Source organism: Biomphalaria glabrata, chromosome 9 (assembly GCF_947242115.1).
Source record: "Biomphalaria glabrata chromosome 9, xgBioGlab47.1, whole genome shotgun sequence".
NCBI classification, from domain to species: Eukaryota; Metazoa; Mollusca; class Gastropoda; family Planorbidae; genus Biomphalaria; species Biomphalaria glabrata.
In genome coordinates this window covers 43,980,644-44,003,180 of record NC_074719.1, presented here as the reverse complement: position 1 = coordinate 44,003,180, position 22,537 = coordinate 43,980,644, and the positions used below count along the sequence as shown (strand labels likewise).

General features: G+C 35.0%; 1 long non-coding RNA gene across 1 annotated transcript; it reads left to right on the top strand.

Moving 5' to 3' along the window:
* Window positions 1-14,234: 14,234 nt before the first annotated feature.
* Window positions 14,235-15,616, top strand: LOC129928020 (uncharacterized). The gene is made up of 3 exons (XR_008779609.1): window positions 14,235-14,641; window positions 14,921-15,069; window positions 15,568-15,616. It is a non-coding gene; the product is annotated as an uncharacterized LOC129928020 (long non-coding RNA).
* The last annotated feature ends 6,921 nt before the right edge of the window (window positions 15,617-22,537 follow it).

Here is a 22,537-nt window from a genome sequence, read left to right as displayed (position 1 = left end):
TTCTAACTAAAGAAAAGCTGACAAAATGGGAAAAATGACAATCATGATTCCCCTTTCCTTTTGTTTTCAGTACCAATTGTTTGTTCTTCTCAATAAAAAAAGTGAGAATTAAAGAGTGCCTAAATTTCCGGGTGCCTAAATATCCGGTGCCTAAATTTCCAGATACCCTCTGATGACGGCCCCCTTTGTGGAACGGTGTGTCGGACTATTTGGACTGGGACTGGGAGGGAGGAGGGGGGGGGGGGGTTGCAGGTGTACCTCTTTCTCAACCTGGAGAGTAAACAAAAAAAAAAACATTTTAAAAACAAGAAAACAAGATAAAAGGACAGAAGTGAGGTTCGCTACCCGCCATTAGCCTATCTGCTTCCACTGACATTTCTACCGAGGCGCCACCAGGCGGGATCTGGAGTTAACTCGATGTCATTGAACCAGCTGTCTGTGCACCATTTGTCGTGGCGCCTTTATTGACCTCCCTTGGTCTGTTAGCCCGTTGGGGCACCACTCATGATCGGTCAACCGTCTTCCTCCATTCCTCTATGTCCTTCGTTTTGAATGAAAAACAGGCCCGTCCATTTTTTTAATGTTGTTTTCTAATCCCTTTCTCTGCCTCTTTTTCCTGGTACTGTTCCTTGTAGGATGGACATTGCAAGCACTGAGGACATTTTGGTATTGTCATATTTTTTTTAATTTTTGTAATTTTTTTTTTTTTTTTTTTTTTTTTTACAGTGGTCAGAAGGACAATAATAGCCTTGAATTACTTTCGTTATTTCCGACCCAGTGTAGTCTGCCAACGTTGACATTATTTTGACGAGAAACTCGTGCGCTAATGGACACACGCGATGGCTGTGTAGAAGCACTTTTGGGCTGTATAACACGTTTGCGGGGCTGACTGCAGACGCTCGGTACTAGATGGACACATGAAATGCGTAGGGCTTTTATATTACCTTTTTTTTTTTTTAAGTAACGTCGGTAATGTATAAGATAGGAAGATATGGGTGTCCAAGATCTTACACAAATAGCTAGCGAAGAGTGTGCTAAGCTATGGACCTAGATTTAGATCTAGAATCTTGACTTGTATGGGGGGGGGGGGGGGATTACAGATCTAGATCTAATTATTATAAAAATAGGCTACATGAGAAATAGATTTACTTTTCTTTTTTTTTTTATCACCGGGGAATATAGATCTAGATCTATTTAATTTTTTTCTACATTTTTACAATGTTCTGGTACCGGTAACGTAATATTATTGGGTTGGAAAGATTTCATGTCTCTTGCAAAGCAACATTACGTATGCAAAGAGATCTCAAGTCATTAATAACCTTGACCTTGTGCTAGTGCTAGTAGGAAAAAAAAATAAGGTCATCAGACGTCTGCACATCCAAGGAGACAACTCTTGTTACTTGTCAAGTCTGATTATCATGTTTTAGTGACGTCGCTGGGGAGCGGAGGTCACGGTGGAGGATGTAGAACATCCCAACCCAGGGAGAAGATACCAAGTTTATAATAAATGTCTTAAAATGGTTTAAAAAATAATAATAATAATCGGCACACAATTTATGTATGTGTACCAATCAATGATTGTAAGTAATTAGACCATTAGGTAATGTACCGATCCATGATTGTAGGTAGTGTTGTCAATCAGTTATAGTAGGCAATAAACTATTAGTTTTGTTTGATTAAAAAAAAGGCCAAGATTTGATCTGGAATAGTTTATTTTGGGAAAGGGGGTGATAGGCTAAGACCATTAACTTATTGCATGGAAGACCAGTCTTAGAGACCCCTCTGATTGCGAGTCGTCGTGGTCTTCATTACATCACGATGAAGTTTTGCACCGAGCCGACTACTGCTCTGATCGCGAAGGACCCGCTCGGGAAAGACAAGCTTTAGGAACTCTCCGTGACTTACGCTTCCTCCCCCCCCCCCCACCTCACCCCCTCCATGCCCATGCCGTGACCTCCGTGACCCCCCGATGTCAGCGCTACCAATAAAAAAAAATCTAAAGCAGACGAGGAGATTACGTCATAGACAGTCGCAATGGTAGACCGGCAGACGTCTGTGGCGCGGGGTGAAAGACGGAACTGTTCGAACCGAACTGGACACTACGTCACAGTAACAATGTCTGTTGTTCGTCACGGGGACGGTTCGCTGTCACGGGGTCACGGAGGTCACGGCTGTGTACGCGGCACGGCCCTGTTTTAGGTCACGGAGGTCACGTTTTAGCCCATTCAACCAACATGGCTGTCTACCGCTGGGAGTCGTCAGACAGGACTCGGGATGGGGAATCCTTTGTCCAGGCCTGGTTGTTGGATAAAAGCCTTTCTAACAACCAACGGGATAATGGCGCCCACGTAGGCGCCGATTCCCTACTGGACTTCACTGAAGGTTGCTCGACGCAGGGGAAGGTGGGTGGGTGCGCTATGAGCTCCCCCCCCCAGCTCCATTTTGTTTTATTTGCTCTAAAAAAATCCAAAGGGGATTAGTACCTGTGTGGTAAAGGGTATCTGGACATTTTGGCACCGGAAATTTAGGCACGGGATAATTAGGCGGAAAATTAGGCATGCTTTTATTAGCGACCTTAATTTTGAAAGTAGTTTTAAAATTTTAAAAGTATATTTTATCCTTAGGCTATGGGCTATCGGTGACGTTATAAAAAAATAGCAACTATAACGAATTTTCATGATATAAAAGAAAAGCTGACAAAACGAGGAAAAAAAGGACAATCGTGAGAATGTGTGGAAAAAATGACTCCGCATTAATAGTCATTATAAAATATAGACCTCACAGGATTCAGGGAAGGGGAGGTAGAGTTGATTCTCCTCTCATTGCTTCACCTCCTTTGCCCTCCCCCTTCTACGCACTCCCACTAAAAGGAGAGGATTCGTCGCGGGTATATGTTGAACTAGGTCGTGAAAATGACGTAATGAGTCTCAAGGCTACACACTGGAGTACAGGGCAGGGTACACCATTGTAGGCCTATATAACTTATAGGAATTAAATATGTCTATAAACTAAAGTAGTATTCATATTGTATAATAGCATTAATATCTATTATCAACACTCCTTCTTTTCTATTGTTGATGGGTAACCCCTTTAGGAAGATCTATTGTGTGAGTGTATAGGTGTGTTACGTCCTTCAAATGTGGTAATTAACTTTTATTGAATATTTATGTAATATAATATTTATATAAATTGCAATTGGAAATCGCAAAACGGCTAGAAATTACGATAAAATATAATGTTTTGAAAATTTAAAAAAAGTTTATGGAAAAGACAGATGAGTTAACAAATTTAATATCATTTTTTGGAATATTGGTCTCTTATAGATACTTATATCATTTTTTTGGAATATTGGTCTCTTATAGATACTTATATCATTTTTTGGAATAATGGTCTCTTATAGATACTTATATCATTTTTTTGGAATAATGGTCTCTTATTGATACTTATTCTGCTTATAGAAGATTGTTGATGTTCCAATTTAACCCAGCCTTCTCTATCATAAACCAAATTTAATATATGGCCTATTTACTACAATTTTGGAGAAGGTATGATTCCCCCATTCCTTTTGTGTTGAGTACCTTATACAATTTTTTTTTCTTCAGAATGAAAACAAACGACAAAAAAAGGTTTCATACACACATTATTAAACACACACACACACACACACATATGATTTAAAAAAAAACCCATAAACACTCGTTTCCCTAACTTTCAACACTGCCCAATGAAATGTATCTATCTTCATTTCTCTAATATATATTATTATTTTTATTACTGTTATTATTATTATGATGGTTTTAACAGAAATGTGTCTATCGGTTTTTGGAAGGCCTCTGAAATATAATCCCCAGACTTCCATTTTAACACCTTTGTACTATGCTGATATAATTTCCATACCCTTGACCCCCGTGTGTAGCCTTCAGATTCACTACGTAACTTTTACGACCAAGTTTACATCTACCTGCGAGAAATCCTCTCATTTAAGTGAGAGTGTGTGTGCGCCTCCCCCCCCCCCCCCACTCGCAAATCCCATTTTAAAAGTACGACCCCTTCCTTTCCCACAAGCAGAGGGCGATTGCGATTATATTTATCACCAACACTCCCCGACATAATAAAAAATATTTTATAATACTTTTTAATCCTGAGTATTTACATTAGAAACTAAATATTAACACAAATTGCATAATCATCAATTTAAAAAACTCACCAGTCAACCTTAGGGGGTTGGTGATGGACGGAAGCAATGAGCGAAGAATCATCTCTACCTCCCCTTCCCTGAATACTGTGATGTCTATATTATATTATGACTCGGGAGTCATCTTTTCTACACATTCTCATGATTGTCATTTTCCCTCATTTTGTCAGCTTTTCTTTAGTTAGCAGCGTTATAGTTGGTATTTTTTTTATAACGTCACCGATAGCCCATAGCCAAGGATAAAATATATGTTAACATTTTTTTTTATTATTTTCAAAATAAAGATCGCTTATTAAACAGTGCCTACTTTTCCGGTGCCTAATTTTCCGGTGCCTAATTTTCCGCCTTGTCAAAAATTGCCTAAATTTCCGGGTGCCTAAATATGCGTAAATACGCGGTGCCTAAATATCCGATGCCTACCAAGGGTTCTCGGGTTAGAATTTCTGAGGACTGGTATTTTTAATTTCGTGATCTTTATGAGGGCACTGTGTCTGTCAAACTCTAATGAGTACGTGGCATTAATGTGGTCAGGTAAAGGCGGTTGGTCGTTTTTTCTTCTTCTTCGTTCTCATTGTTATGTTGGAGTGTTCAGATGACTAGACCAATACATGAGATGAACTGCACAGTGGTTTCCAAATCAGGGATCTCTCCATATAATTTTCTTTCTATTGGGGTGTTTTGGGGCCAGTGTCTTATACGGGCCTCTTGGTAAAGAGAGCAGTTTTGGAGGACGTGGTCGGTTGATCATTTTCAGAGCAGGCATTGAGGGCACAGTCATCAGCAAATAGCAAGTCCCTGATTACGGCTGAATTAGTTTTTGATTTTGCTTTGAGCCGCCTCGGGTTGAATAGGGCACCATCAAATCTGTATGTTGTATTTATCCCAATGTTTTATCTATCCGTGAAAGCATCTGTCAGCATAGCAGAGAACATGATACTGAACAGTGTAGGTCTGTAGGTGCTAGGACACAACCTTGTTTTACCCCGTTTGATACTTCGAAGGGCTCTGATGGTTCTCCACTTTCCTGAACACAGCCGTCATGCCATCATGAAATTGTCTCACCATGGTTATGAATTTTCGTGGACAGCCATACTTTGACATAATCTTCCATTATATTATTTTCCCATTATAACATGTTATAGTTATTGATAAACGAAGTTTTGACCTGACCTTGAACTCTGTGCTAGGCGCCCACAATCTCGGGGACTTTAAACCAGTCGTGTAGACCGACTTCCGTTTCTATTTCGTATGTGCAGACCCGCATCCTCTTTTTTTTTTCCCCACACACAAATGAAGAGATGGGGCGAGTATGGATAAGTAGGCCTATTGCAACAGTGGGCTTCTGTTCATTAACAGCACATCAATCTCTGGTCAGATGTGTTGTGGCAGTGAGCAGTGAGAAAAGGTTACATCATACGAGATCACGAGCTGCTTGCTTCATAGTAGCTTCATACTTACCCATCCGTTTGCCTTTGATTCCGAAGATTATGTGACTGAGGATGAACGCCGCATTTACCGTGACCAAGCAGGCCACTAAAGAACTACAGATGTTACTTCAAAAGAAAATATAATTACGGCCTGTGAGAATCTAGTTATGCTAGTTAATCAGTCATTCAGTATCTGACAAGTCATTTGTTTTCCTGGCTGATTCAGGCAATCCATTCCATGCTCTAATAGCACTAGGGAAAAAGGCACCTTTGTACAAGTTGGTCCTAGATAGAACGAGGAATGTGCTTTAACCTTGGGTCTTTAATTTTGTTTTGTTTTCAGATAAGATAATTTGTATTGGTCCAATAAAATGGAAATTGTTTCACTAGCGTGAGCCATCTCAGCGTAACGACTGTAACAATAATAATATAGATGCAAATACGAACAACATTCACACACAAAACACATACACACTTACAATCAGCGCTTTACGAGTTTAACTTCTATAAATAATCTATATGGACTTCTCGATGACGTCAGATGACCTCTCGTGTTTGTAAATTATGGTACAGCTAGTGTTATGTAGGCCTATTATTGCTACTTTACTTTTTTAGCCTTCTGTCCTGGGGGACCCTAAATTTAGTGATTGTGCTCATAGCGCTACTCTTATCAAATGTAGGCTATTCCTTCATTTGTTTCATTTGATCTTTATAGCGCCTCGGGGAGGGGGGGGGGCGATCTCTGTTACGTCAGCCTCTATTAAGATCGCCTTCGACATGCGTTCATTCCAATAATCATTACTCAAACAAGTAACAAGTACACAAGCAATTATTATGTAAATAGAAAAGATTTATAGCCCTCTACGAACGGTCGTCTGCCCCATAAGCCCTCCCCCCAGCACGCCACTGTTTGCAATGAGCTATAAATCTTTTCTTTTGGGTATTGAAACATTTCATTTCATTACAAGATGCAAAACCAAACCTTCCATGGCAGCGCGGGATGGCAGCATGCAGGGTTCGAACCAGGGACTACCGAGACTACAGTTCAAAACACATACCACGCGACCAGGGACCTATTGTTAATTTCATTTACATTATCATTATAAGTTTTTTTTTTATTGCTTATTGCTTACTGTTGACTTTCTTGTGCAGAAATAAATGTATGGGGGAAAGTGGGGATTCAACACTCATTGGCAAGATCTAGCGGCTTTGTCCTAGCGAATCACTCAGTAAAATATTGGACCTAGCCCTGGTCGAATCTCTAGCTCACACCTTAAAGGTGGATCTCGTTCTTAGTTGAAAGGGGCAACAAAGGTACACTACCACAAACAGCAAGAAACCACACCCAGTCTCTGTGCCCTGCTGAACAATCGTCTATCGGTAGTCAAGGACGCTAAGAGATGACGTAAACACAGTCTTTGACAACAGCACACAGGCATTAAGACTTTCTGTTGCTCGGATGTGCCGCGTAGTGCGCAGAGAATAAAACAATACAAATTAAACCCTAGCCGGCCAAGCTATATTTCAGATATCGGCCATTTACAAGTCCTAATATATGTCAGTGCTAAAAATGTTTTGGGGCTCTAAGTTATTTTTTGTTTTGCCAATAGGTGGATCATGCCCTGGTATATATGATACTAAGTTTAATTTGATGTAGGCCCCCAACCTAAGCAAAGCTACCGGTAGGTGCGAGATTGTACTTTTAAATCCTAATTATTTCAAATAAAAATGTCTCTAGGGCAGGGCCGGTCTAAGGCCACTGCAACCTATGCGGCCGGAGTGGGTCCCGCACTTTCATATGCCCCGCGCGAAATCTAGGTGTACATTTTTAAAATAAACCATTTTAACTTAATAATAAAGGGTTTCTGGAATTCTCCTGAAATTGTAAAATCGGCTATACGAAAAAGTCATGAAAATCTCCTGAAATTATTAAAAACTGTAAATCTGAAAACTGATGAAAATCTCCTTAAAAACAGCCAATTTTCAGGGTGTCTTACAATATAATATGGAAAACACCTATCCAACTAGTAGTTTAAAAAAGGCATATTGGCAGCTTTCATTTAAAGAAAATGTAATAATAAGGCGACATAACCAAAACAAGAAGTTCAAATTCTTAATTTACTTTAATAGTCACTGGCATACAAATATAGATCTAAATCTATCTCGACCTCTTAAAAAAAAAGCTATATTTTGCTTGTCGATAGTAGATCTAAATCTTAAAGGCAGATCGGAATGTTTATCGGCTTCTGTGTCGCTGCATGTTGATGGCTCGTAAAGTTAATTTGCCAGTGATTTTGTAGTTAGTAAAGTATGAATAAAATGCAAAGACGAATGTATTTTCTAAAAAAAACCCCTTAATTTTCACTTATTATCCTTATCACAACCCAAAATAGGCCCCGGGCAATCCGTTTTGCATAGGGCCCTGCAATCTGTAGGACCGTCCCTGCTCTAGGGCTACTAAAAACTTTGATTTAACTTAAATTTTGTACTGTTGATGTTTCTCTCTTTTGGATGGCGAGTTTGCAGACCACTGGTTTTGTAGATTGTGTGTATGTGTGTGTCTTGAGGGGTCACGGGTCAACATAATTTAAACAATCTATTGTTTCATACCAACTAAACGTCAGTGTCTAGATCTACCCCCCCCCCCTTTTTTTGTGTGTAGAATTTAGATTTTATGTGTGAAAAAAAAATCTAAACACTTTAGATAAACATTTAGATAAAGATTTTAAAATTTGATTTATTACTAGGTATAGGTCTACTCTAGTTCTGAATGTTACAGGATAGGCATATGCAATTTCACATGTCACATGTCTCCTTGGATTAACTGGCCAATCTTTAAGATGATCACGTTTTGGCACACACCAGCCTATTGGGCATTGGGTCACCGGCGGCCAATGACGTCAATGTGAACACAACTCAGAATTCAAAACGCGACGCTCCTATTGTCTATCTCGCTTTGTCCCTTGCAGTGTCATCCCGTGCTATCTTCGGTAAGTTTGTAGTGTCTTCTAAGATCGGCATATATCTAGACCATATTGCATATATCTTATCTAGTCAATATTTATTTGCTTTGGCATATCTAGATCTAATCTAACTTTATTTTTTGTGTCAAAGATTCATTAAATCTTATAGAACTAATTATTATATAGATATGTGAAAATCCGTAAAACCGGAAGTAAAAAAATGGCGTCAAAATTTGAGATTCGTTTTTCTTGCTGTTTGTACATAGGCCCTTGATTGAAATTGATTATGATTTTAAATCCATTGAAATCGTTGCCAAAATGGGTGAATACATACATACATTTTATATTGAGGAACATTTTTTTTTCATTAGGACTTTATGAAAAAAAGTGTATTTTCTTACTTTTTTTTAACTTGAAGGTATATGTATTTTTATTTTTCCTAATACTCATTTCAAGTAAGTGCTAAGAAGTTGATTTTTTCCCCGTAATAGATTATATATCTGGCCATATTTCTGCCAAGTTTCATCACGATACATTGTTTTGATCGATTACAAAATTGAAACATAAATTGCACTGCTCCCTATGGGATTTCTTTTTTTCTTGAAAACTAAACTATCCAGTGAATAAACTCATGCATAGGCTAGTAGATATAATAATTATGCATGTGTCTAAATAGTTGTAAGAGTTTAAATGGTTCACTCTATTTTTTTTTTTTAAATTTTAAAGCCAATTTGAAAAATAATTGTTTCAGACGATTTGATCCCACTTTTTAGATATTTTGTTATTTTCTGCCGTCACAAAACCGCCATTTTGTCCACACCCCTCTGACATTTCTTTTAGCTCTAGACCCGATAATTTGTTTATTTCATCAATATTTACATTCTAAACAAGTGGAGTTCATAAATATAAATGAAATCACATTTGTGAGCTAGAAATTTACTACGAATACTAGGTCTACAATTAAATTTCTTATTTAATAAGTAGATTTATCCTCTACGAAATTCAATTCCAATTTTTTAACTCTTTGAGCGGGGGGTGTGTCTCTCGCTAGACGCTCTCATCTTACATGCTCCATGTCAACCAATGCTAGGTCAAAACGCCAGAAAAAAAAATCATAACTTTCTAACTGTTCAACTTAAAGTCATAATTTATACACCATTGGAAAGTTCTTTCAAAGTATTTTAATGATGTACTAACGAAAAATTGATTTTTCAAAGATAATTTTTTTATTTCACATCCCTAAATTATAACATGATAGATTAGAGTCGAGATCGATCTAGTCTAGAAATAAGACCAGTCTAGTCCTAGATCTAGAAAGTAGAATCACATCTCTATCGAATAAAGTATAAAGATTCTATCAATCTATGTCTATGTAGATCCAGATCTACACTTCACCTCTACACTGACTACAGATGTGCTGGCTACTTTCTCAGTTTATAATAAACATTCTACATCTAATTGTTATTATGAACTAGATCTAAGTTTCTAAGACGTCTAAGTCTTAGTAGTAAAGCCAATAAATGGTCTCTTCTAGATCTAGATTATTCTAGATAGATTCTAGAAATAAATCTAGCTGTTGGCACAAATTATGAAAAACTTACCAAAAATGTAATCCTTTGAAGGCTTTGTTTACAGTTTAAATAATCAGCTTTCGTGCTTAAACCAGCTCAGAGATTATGGAAAACTTGGAAATTATTTTGTTTGTTTGTAAGCCTTGTAAGGCTCATTGACTTGTAGATCTAGATTAGATCTTACAACATTCTAGATCTAAATGATAAATGTGTAAAAAAAAAAATGAAAATCCTTACTATTAAGAAAATAAAATGCTGTCTTAACTAGTTACTAGTTTACAATGGCTATGCTTGCCCTGGAGGTGGCTAAATATGTAGGTCACTGCTGGGGCTGTTTAGCCATGGGAAATACTGCATTCCTCATTAATTTTCAGACCCGAAGACAAGCCTTATTAGTTACTAAGTTTAGATTTTAAATCTTAAGTTGTTCATTTGTGGGGAAATATGCATTGCACAACTTGGTCTGCATAGTCATGTAATATACTGCAGGCCTACACTTCCATACCATTTGTATTAAAGATGGTGCCTACACATCCATAACCTTCATATTAAAGATGATGTCTCTCATCCATAACCTATGTATTAAAGATGGTGTCACTCATCCATAACCTTCATTCATATTAAAGATGATGTCACTCATCCATAATATTTGTATTAAAGATGGTGTCACTCATCCATAACCTTCGTATTAAAGATGGTGTCACTCATCCATAACCTTCATATTAAAGATGGTGTCACTCATCCATAATATTTGTATTAAAGATGGTGTCACTCATCCATAACCTTCATATTAAAGATGGTGTCACTCATCCGTAACCTTCGTATTAAAGATGGTGTCACTCATCCATAACCTTCGTATTAAAGATGGTGTCACTCATACATAATATTTGTATTAAAGATGGTGTCACTCATCCATAACCTTCATATTAAAGATGGTGTCACTCATCCATAACCTTCATATTAAAGATGGTGTCACTCATCCATAACCTTTATATTAAAGATGGTGTCACTCATCCATAACCTTCATATTAAAGATGGTGTCACTCATCCATAATATTTGTATTAAAGATGGTGTCACTCATCCATAACCTTCATATTAAAGATGGTGTCACTCATCCATAACCTTCGTATTAAAGATGGTGTCACTCATCCATAATATTTGTATTAAAGATGGTGTCACTCATCCATAACCTTTATATTAAAGATGGTGTCACTCATCCATAACCTTCATATTAAAGATGGTGTCACTCATCCATAAGCTTCATATTAAAGATGATGTCACTAATCCATCGCCTTTGTATTAAAGATGGTGCTTTGTTATTCTAGAGATATAACTTAGATCTAGTGCTTACAAAATATAACAACCAATTATCTTTTAAACAGAAGTGTTGTAATAAATAGTTTTTAACCTTGCAGATTTTTTTTTTTTTTCAGTTCAAAACAGATCTCTTCTGTGTAATATAAAAAGGGAACATCATACAGATTGCTAGAAATTATTACCTTTGAGAAACAGACAAGAAATAACAATTGGTGTATCAAGGATGCCAGCATTCTTTAAGGCAAGTAGTCATTCATAAAGCTAGAATTTAACTATTTTGAATTTAATGTCATTGTGTCATAAAATGTTCTTAATAAGCAAGGGCAAGCATTGAAACCACTGATCCAGCCAAGCAAGTATCTTTATAAGTTTCATTCTTTTTATTTATTTGTTGCTTTACGTTTTGTGTTATTGCATGTTTTTAATTAAAATTATTTTAAGAATAATTATGGTAGATAATTACTCCTTTTGCTTCATATAGTTTTTATAGATCTATTTAAAAAAAAAAAGGTTTTAATAGTTAAGTTGAAATTGTATCTTCAAAAAGACTTAAACTCAACAACTCTGATTTCATAGACACATTTTTTTATGTATTCATTCATTATCATAATTAAATTTTGGAACATTTTCAGATCAATGTTTAGTTATCAGATGATTAGAACCATCACTTGTGAGGAAGTGGTTAGAAGTTAAAATGTGTAAAGTGCTATGCGACAGTTTTATTTAAGGCAAGTAATCTATTCAATATAATTTAGACACTTTAAATTTAATTTCATTGTTTCTTTTGATGTATGCTAATTAATAACAGGAAATAAGCTGTGGAACTACTGATCTAGCAATGCTTGTATTTTTTTTTTTTTATGTTTTATTTATTTATTTATTTTTTTTGGTTTTTGTTTTTGCATGCAATTTGAAAATATGTTTTCAGTGTTTATATAACAATTAAAGAATAATTTTCTGATTTCATAGAACATTTTGTAATTAAAAATATATACATAACAATGGTTGACTTCATTATGCTTGATGTGCTAGATAGATTTAGGAGTATTATTGTCTAAAGTTTAACAGCATCTCAAAATAATGAAATAACACTTTCTTTTTTTGTTAGCAGCCAAAGCTTCAACACAAGCTTCATATCACATCAAAAATGTTCAGAACAAGATTGTGTACAGCCTTGTGAGTGAAGTGAAGGAGGATAGTCAACAGATCACGTGTGTTGCCCCAACAGTCCAACAGACTAAGGAACAGGTGAGGGTGTTGTGATGGAAAGTAGTCAAGATTAAATGATCATTTCTTTTTTCTAAGACAGGTATTTCTTCAAATACTATGATTTTTATAATATAGACTTAAGTTTCTTTTGATGCTTGCTTAATAAAGAATAGGCAGGCAATTGGTATATATATAGATATAGAGCAGCATAGTAAGTAAGCTTTCAATTGTATAGTTGTTTTTTTTACTTTGTATTGTAACTACATGCTAATTAAACCTGTTTTTAATATTAACATAACACTTCGTATATACTTTTATGTTGTCTTAGTTTTTGGAAACTAGTTTTAAATATATGCATATTAGAAAGCCTCATTATGATATTATTTATTGAGATAGGTAAACTCAGGTTTAGCCTTATTTATTTGGTAATAAAGTCAATATTTTCAAAATAAACTCTCTTTGCATCGATAATATTCTATCCATATTCTTATATTTTATAACCTTTTCAGTTCCAAATGCAGTTTACAGCCAAGTGATCTAGAAATGGAGCAGGAATACAGATTATGAGAACTATGACTAAGAGACATCTGAGAAATAAAAAGCACATATAATCAGAACTGTAGCAAGCTTGTACCAAATTTTTCTTAAGGCAAGTGGTCCTTTCCAATGTTACATTTAACTTCTTTAAATTTAATTTGTTTCTTTTCATTTATGTTAAATAAGAACCAGTTTCTTACTACAGATCTATCGAAGCAAGTATATTTTTTTCTATGTATTTGTATATTTTAATTGCTTTTTTTTTATTGCATGCTAATTGAAAATGTTTTAAATATTTTCCTAACAATTTAAGAATACATGTTTTCTGTTATCTCTTAGCCTTATGGTAATTAGTTTCAAATGTATACATAACAATAAAACTTATTTTCTTCACTTTAAAATTTAGAGAGCTAGATCCAATTGGGGATTATCCCATTATGAAGTTAGTCAAAACCCACAATCTTTACTAAGACTTGTATTTGATTTATCAGCCTGTACACATTTTGTTACAACTTTCAGGTTAAGATGCTGAGTATAGCTTAGTTCTCCTCAGATGTAGGTAATGAAAAGAACGACAAGTTATGGGGAACAGGAAAAAGCAGTGTAGCAAGCTTATCCAAAAGTTTTTAAGTCAAGCCTATTCCATTCCTGTGGTTCTCTAGCCATTAAGAATTCTGGACCTGTTTCAACCTACTTTTCCATTCATCTATCTATTGAGCTTATAAGGCAAGTAGGTCATCTAAATGTTAAAGGCTTTTTTTTTTCTGAGGTCAAGGCAAAGTTTATTCTCAATAAAACATCCTAATTAAAGCACAAATATTTCAAAACTATGAAACAACAGATATTGCCTTACAAGTATAGTGGTTACTTTTAAGCAATTTTTTTTAGATGCAATTTATTTTTTTAAATGCTCATCTACTTGATATCTGGTTGAATTCAAATGATAATAATTGCCTCTTAATGTGTAATTATAAAATTATTTATTTAGCTTGTAGTTTTTTGTTTTTTTATCAGTTCAAGATGTAGAGTATTAATTGCTAATCAACTACAAGCCTGGTAAACAGACAGGCCAGGTAAATATGAATGAAGAACTGAAACTAGAGGTAAACATCATGGGAAGTCTAATTGTAATGCAAGTATTTTTCATTCATATCTTATTTAACATAGTCAAACCATGCAATACTTATAGGCTTAACTATTGTTGTCATAGAAACAATGTTATTTTAAATATCATGAGATTGTGTATTTAAGAGATATTCTAGTTCAAGTTTCCATGTTGCACCAGCTTAACAAGTGCACATTCTCTGCTGCCAACAGTATCAATTTGTTATCCAAGCAACAAATATTCTCTGGGAATCTTCTATCAGATGATGACAGTTTTCTCTTTGGCATTTTTATGAGTTAAAGCTTTCAAGGCCAAAGTGAGACTTAATTTTTTTTCTTTATCTGCTAATTTTAAAACAATTTATCATTGCATTTTAAAAATAATAAATAACTTTTTATACTTTATTCTCTACCATTTTTCTGTGTTTTGGTCTAGCTTCAGATTTGCTTAGCATAATTCTGTACTACATATCAAGTTTATTTGATGCATTACTAAGCCTTGGACATCCTCATGACTAATATAATGTTAAAAGGCATTTATTAGTTTAAAATTTAGGTCAATCAAAAAAGATTATGCAATCCCAAACTGTTTTCAGGGTATCAGCTATCAGCAGTGATATACAAGTCTTCATTGCCAAACAGTGACCCGCTTTACTGTTCTTCAATGTCAAGAGTCTGGAAATGTCAGCCCAAGGAGATCAAGTTTGTGTCCAAGGTTACTTTGGTAATTCTCTAAGAACAATAGGTGAGTTGAATTCTAGTGTACCAGTTAAATATCTTATAGCAAAGTGAAAAAAAAATCTGTTTATTTAAAAGCAAAACAAATCTGTTTTAAAAACAAAAATGTTAGTTTTAGAGTACCTGTTTCCGGGTCAGATAGTGTGAAGCTCAATTGTTTCTATGGCCAATGGTTAACCATGGGTTGTTTGGCCAGCAATTTTTTTAGATACTGCTCTAGTTTTAGGTTTATAAGATATATGTTTTCTTCTAAGGTTAATCAATTAGTACTAAGATGTTAACTTTTTATAAGGTGGTGTACTTAATCACAACAGCTGCTTCACATTTACTGTAAGAAGGTTTGAATAGTGCATACATTTTCATAACTTTCCCTCTGGCTTGTAAGGTTCACATTTTATTGTTATTACTTTGTTTCCTTTTTTTTTTTTTTTTTTTTTTTTTTAGATTATTGACATTTTTCTTTCAATTTGTAAATTTGTTTCAACATTTCTGTTTTTTTTTAAAGACAGACTCTATGTGTTACTGATCTGCGGGTTAGCGGCTCAATCATTGTTGTCTTGATACTCCACTGATGGCTTGATACTCCACTGATGGCTTGATACTCCACTGATGGCTTGATACTCCACTGATGCCTTGATTCTCCACTGATGACTTGGCTCTCCACTGATGCCTTGATTGCCATAAAGTTTATCTACTGATCTACAGATCAAGGTAATAAATATTTTTTTTTACTCTATAACCCAAAAGCTTCTGCTTTAGGATACATTGTTTTTACACTAGGTGCCTAATTCTGTTGTATGCTTCAGGACCCTAGTAATAGTTTCTTAAACTTTCAGACAATAAGAGCTAGTTTAGAATGAAAACACAAAACATAAGTCAGATCTGTAGTCTCTTCTTTTTCACTGTAAAACTATTTGTAAACATAAGTCCAGATAGGTAGCTTATAAAGTCTATTTGGGAAATTAGGTATCTTTAAAACTTGTACTTATACTAAAGATATTTGAAGTATTTTTAAACTAGCTATGTTTTTCTATTTAACTTTTTTTTTTATCTATTTGTTTGTGTTAAATTTACTTTTTTTAAAATTGGTTATTATTTTTTTTTTAAATTAGGTAATCTCCTTTTGTTTAATAGGATAGCATTTCAAAACCTAAAAGCTGGAGCTGTTGGGTTGAAAACAAATAAATGAACTCACATTAGGCTGCATTACTTCCTAGAAAATTAAAGTATGTAAGCAATTTGCTCCATTCTTCATGGTACATTTTTATATATAGCCAAATGAAAACTTGAAAGTGATTCTTATTAAAAAAAATGCCCATCATGTAAAGGTCATCTGTTTTTGTGGCCTACAGTTAACGAGGGTGTCCTGTGGCCAGCACAATGACCAACTGCCTTTACTTTTCCCAACTAATGTCAGGTACACATTAGAGCTGGTTAGACTAAGAGGAGCCCAAAGGTCCCAAAATTTAAAATACCATGATTCGAACCTGGGACTTCCACTTCGGAAGCGAAATGCTTTACCACTCAGCCACTATACCTTCTAGCAAAGAGAGATAATTGAAAAAAAAATGACTTTAAAATACCATGGAGTCTCATAAATCTTTCTATTTTTCCATCAGACAGTGAGATATTATCAGGGTGTCGGCGGCCTCCTGAAATTCCAGGATGTCCTGGAATTTTATAAAAACTCAAAAAGTCCTGGAAATCTCATGGAATTTTAAAATATCTCCTTATATGTCCTGGAATTTCAACGATCGAAAAAAAATAATTCGGCACCAGCGGATGGGCCATGGGGCGGAAATAAATTCAAAATTAGCGCAGAATATGTTAACTGCTTCTTGACAATAGATAGATCTAATCTATTTATAGATTAGTATTGTTATCGGATCGATTTTTCCCTGAACACGTTGATTTCCATCCAAATAGGAACTACGTTACGTATCTTTTTAGACCTAATTTTTATTGTTTCATTTTGTGTCCTTATACAGTGATGGGAATTCCCAAAATTTCTTCTGATTCGATTTTCTAACAAAAAATTCTGAAATTTGCCCGACATTTTTTTTTCCTCGTTTTTTTTTAATAAGAAAAAATCTGAATTTTTCATTTTCCCATTTTTGGAAGAATGTGAAATAAGATTTGACTTGTTTTGGGCATGCGCACATCTGGTCTTTTGACACAGTTAAAGTTCTATTTAAAAAAAATATCATGTTATCGTATTGTCTTAGACTTAGATCTAGATCAATTATTTAGGTCTAGAGTGGTTTGAATCAGTCTAGATAGATGTATTCTAGATTAGTTTCTTTAATTTGAATACTTTTGATCTAGATAATCTAGATCTAGAGCGTCTAGATTTCAATGGGCTCAATGGCTGCTTGCCAGCTTTTGGAAAGTATCAAGAGTTGAGAGCATCATTATTGATCATAATGCCCGGCCGCCTTTTGCGCTGTCGTTACGATGGACCCTAGATTTTTTAAAATTTGAACCCTGCCTGCCGACTTCCATGAGTTCAAATGGGATTAGATTTAGACATCTAGATCTATTATAAGATCTAGATCTAGTATTATAGTTATAGACATAAGTCATAAGGCCTTATATGATAAGTCACAAGGCAGCGGTTCTCAACCTTTTAAGTTCAGTGACCCCTTTTTACAATCCCCCACTCTGCCGCGACCCCCCCCCCCCACACACACACACACATACAGCAATAGTAGAGTAGACAATAACCATCCATATTTTCGATGGTCTTAGGCGACCCCTGGGGGTTGAGAACCCCTGCCTTAAGGTGATATGGATGTATTTTGTATACATAGTTAACATAGTGAGTTACTGAGTCTAAGTCTGATAGAATATAATACATGTAGATAAAAAATAGATAATAATAGTAATATATTGGATCTAGAGTGTCTAGAGATCTAGATCCAGGTTATTAGATTTAAGTAAATCTAGATTATAATACTATAGATAGATCTAGATTTCTAGATCTATAGTGAGAAATGTATATTAAAGTTTTTTCTTTTAAACTAATAACCAATCATTATTAATGCTTTAAAAGCATACTTTATGTAAACAATTTGTATCAGCATGAAAAAGAGTCACATTAGGAAGTCTCAATATGAAGTTTTAAACATTCTCTTCCTCTAAGTATTGCTCCTCATCTGGTTGTTCTTGCTTGTCTTGCTTAAGAACTCGGCAGAGATTCATCAGAAGTGTAGCTCCTACTTTTTAGTATTTCCAAAACTCAAGCATGTTTTGATTTTCAAACACGTTAATTCTTTATAGTTGTTTGAGAGAGAAGTTGTTACAATACCAGTAAAGCATTTATCTATTATAGTAGAATGCTCAGACTGCCTGGACCAAGATATAAGGCATCTGCAAATAGCTTTCTCCTCTCATCAATATGAACAAACAATAGTGCCTTGCATGCATTTTTGTGTGCAGTAAAGCCTATGCAGTGTAATTATTATGTAATACATTATTTAAAGAAAATATTAATTGATTTTACACGATTAAAAAAATTCAGCAACATCTTTTTTTAAGTCGCCGCGACAGGCCAGTTAAAAAAAGCGGGATTACACAATTTCCTAAAATTTTTTCAAAGACTGTTCCCATCACTGCTTATATTTTCATCGGGCTACATTATTAGATCATATTACTTCTGTGCACTGGCAATTTAATAAATAGGTCTTGACCAGTGACCTAGATCTGTGTGACCTGTGTCCTAGATTTAGATCTAGATCTAGTCAATGTAGTCTAGATATAATCGTAGTTTCTTATTGTGTGTGGCACTGTGTTCAATCTAAGTATAATTTTAAGCTAGATCTAGATCTAGTATCTAGTCTTATACAAGAATCGTATATCTAATCTAGGGTATTAGTTCAAATTTCTTATATTTTTAAGAATATGCAGAAGAAAAAACGTATTAGATCTACCAATCTATTCACTATTGATCACTATTCTATAGCCTAGTTTGTATTAAAATACCATCTATTCACTATTGATCACTATTCTATCTATAGCCTAGTTTGTATTAAAATGCCATCTATTCACTATTGATCACTATTCTATAGCCTAGTTTGTATTAAAATGCTTAAATGCGAAACATCGTTTAATGCACAGTTGGTCACTGTGCGAGACTGTGGCTTGAAAAAGATGTAGATCTAGATCTATCTAGATTTCTACATCTACAAATCTTAGCTTCAGAAATCGTCCGTCATTGACACTAAAGCTTTTTGTTGACATTATAAAAACAAACAAAATTATCATTTCAATCATTGGTTAAGCAGCACTTAAATCGCATCTGAAATCAGATAAACACAAGCGAGTCTGGTAACTCAGTTGGCTGCCTTATTTGTCATAAGGACTGTCAGTCTCAGTGACTGTCCCTTGTCCTACACCGACAGCTAATCCATTCATAGTTTTATATTACTGCTAAGAAGGCAATCAACACAAAGTCTTTTGAGCACTTCAAAGGCTGTTTGCCAAAATTAAAAGCTCCATCTCAATTACAAATGTTTTGCAACCTTTTCTAAAAAAATATCAATCAGATGCACTATTGTTGGTTGCCCTTTAAGGCTTTATGGCCCAAGACCTCTTGAGCATGCTTCAGTCATTTTTGCAAAGACTTAAAAACACCAGCTGTTTTCAAAGAATGTACTTCTTTTGCAACACTGTTTATTGTAGATTTGACATGCACCAACAATCTTCTAAATTAAAAAAAACAAAAACTAAAGCCAGCGCTCGTGATGTTTTAAATTTCTAGATGGAAAACAGAAAGTTTCTGCTGACAACAGCTCTCAAGCTTGTTGAAAAATCTCCATTGAAGAATGCTATTTGCCCAAATACCCATTGCAAGATTTTGATAGCTCCTTAAATGATTTATATGCCACTTTGAGCATCTTGGTTCTGCTTGGCCGTATCAGTGCAGATGACCGTGATAGTATTAAATCTGAATTTACGCAATTGCACATTTCCATTTTAAACACAAGTTCTGCTGCCTCCCAGTCCTTCAGTGTCACCTCTGATAGACTGAATACTTTCTTTAGCCAGATTGTGAACACTGAATTTTCTAAACTCTGGTCAGTGATGGCAGGGATGTATACCATGAGTATGGTAATTTAATTTAATTATGAAACCTACATTAATCAACTTAATATTTTGGCGCAAATTTTATGTCCTGGAATTAAAAAATTTCTCCTGGAAAAGTCCTAGAAAAGTCCTGGAATTTCATATTGACTTTGGTGCAGAAACCCTTTATTATTTGAAAACTAAATGACCACCACAAAAAACACATTCTCATTAAACATTATGTCTTGAGACAGAAAAAGCTCTTCTTGAATGAAAAGTTTAGAAACTGCCACATATTAAAATGCACTAATTTTATCAATACTGCATTATATGGTAATGCATTTAAATGTGATACATTTGTTTAACAGTGCGTTTTTCTCATTTCACTTGTAGACTAGATGGTCAATTAAACATTGAGGTCATGGAAAAAGGATGAACATTTCAAGGCTACAGGAGGAACATTAAACGTCTCTCTCACCGTGAAAAGATTCTATCGATCTACAACTGGTCAACATGTTTTATCTAAAGTTCATCTGCCGGTTCTTCAAATGGAGCCATAGTTAGAATAAGGTAAGAAATATTCTTACTCTTCACAGCATTTATATTTTGTAAAGCAATGATCCTGCATTAGTTGTATGTGGTATATGCATGGTTCCTGTATTTGTTTTGTATATTATGATGTCAGTAATTACTTCACAAACACATAACAACTTCATACACAACTTTGTAAGTTCACCTGTCTAGTTAAAGAAATTTGTATTGTATTTGTTTTAATAGTTTCTAATTATGAAAGTAAACTGAATTTTCATATGTGATATACCATTTTCATTTCAGTTAATAAATGTGGATGTTCCTATTAATTTTTGCAGAAAAACTAAATAGCTCTGAAATATTCTAACTTTACAATTGTAAATATATTTCAGCAAATAATAGAATTGAATTCTTTGTCATTTGGAATTCAATAGTAATGTCTTATAAATATGGAATTTAAACACAAAAATGAAAAAGTTATGCATCACCATCAACTTTCTCTTTGCCACTTGGAGATTGGGATGATTCAAGTTACCATTGTAGCTAAACATTATTTAGAAATGCAAGTATGTGATAATATGTATGGTCTTGTCACCCCAGTACTTAATTGGACCAAAAAAAAAAAGGATCTACAATTGGCAGTGATATGATGTACTATTACATAAACAAGTTGACTTGAATTCATATATTAAGATCTTCAACTACATAAACTGTTTCAATTCTTCAGTGTGTGATAGTGTGACAAAAAAGTAATTATTTCTTGTGATTATGTGCAATATAATTGCATATTAAGTTGACTTGAATACTCTATAAACTGTTTCATTTCTAAGGTGTGTTAAAATGCGCATTATATTTTCATGTTGGGAGTTAATGTGAGCCAAAAAAATCTACTATTCCAAGTGTTTGGATATACAATCTCAAGCAAAAAGGTCCTAACCCTAACACACTCAATGAACAATCATAAACAATTCCACCAAAGGTGCATCTATTTATTCATCATCACTCCTTTGAGTTCCTCATGGAACATAGGGCCTCTACAAAAACACGCCACTCTCCACGGTCTCTTGCTAGTTTTTTTATGGTTTCCCAGCTCTTCCCGGTCTATCTGCTTCTTCAAGTACACTGCGCAAGTACACTGCGTCGCCATGTTCTTTTTGGTCTTCCTCTGCGTCTTGTTCCCTGGGGGTTCCAGTCTAAGGCCTGCCTAGCTCTGTTGCTGGTATCTTTCTAAGGGTGTGACCAATCCATCTCCACTTCCTCTCTAAGATCTGCACTTCTATATTTTTCTGTCCACTCATCTCCCACAGTTTGGTGTTTTCTACTTTGTCGTACCAGTGTATTTTTAGGATATTTCTCAGGCATCTGTTGATGAAGGTCTGTATTTTTTTTTGTTGTGGCTTCAGTTGTTCTCCATGTTTCAGAACCATACAGTAGGACAGCCTTGACATTACAGATTCTTAGTTTAGTCTTGTTTGAGATGTGAGGAGATTTCCAGGTTGGTTTTAGCTGTGTAAATGTCTGACGCGCCAGATTAATACGTCTTCATCTGTTCCACCTGATATTCTGACTACACTCCCAAGGTATATACAATTTTCTACTTGGTCTATTGTCTGAGAATCCAGTACTATGTCTCCAATTTGTTTGTTTACTTTAAGTACTTTAGTTTTTTGGTGGTTTATTTTGAAGCCTACTCTTTTTCCTACTTTGCTTAAAGCTGTGACCTTTTCTTGCATATCCTGTAGTCTGTGTGATAATGGGGCTATGTCATCAGCGAATTCCAGATCTTCCAGCTTTTGTGTGAGAGTCTATTGGATTCCTTTTTCTGCGTTAGAGAAGGCTTCTTTTGTGACCCAATCCAATGCTAAAAGGAACAGGAGTGG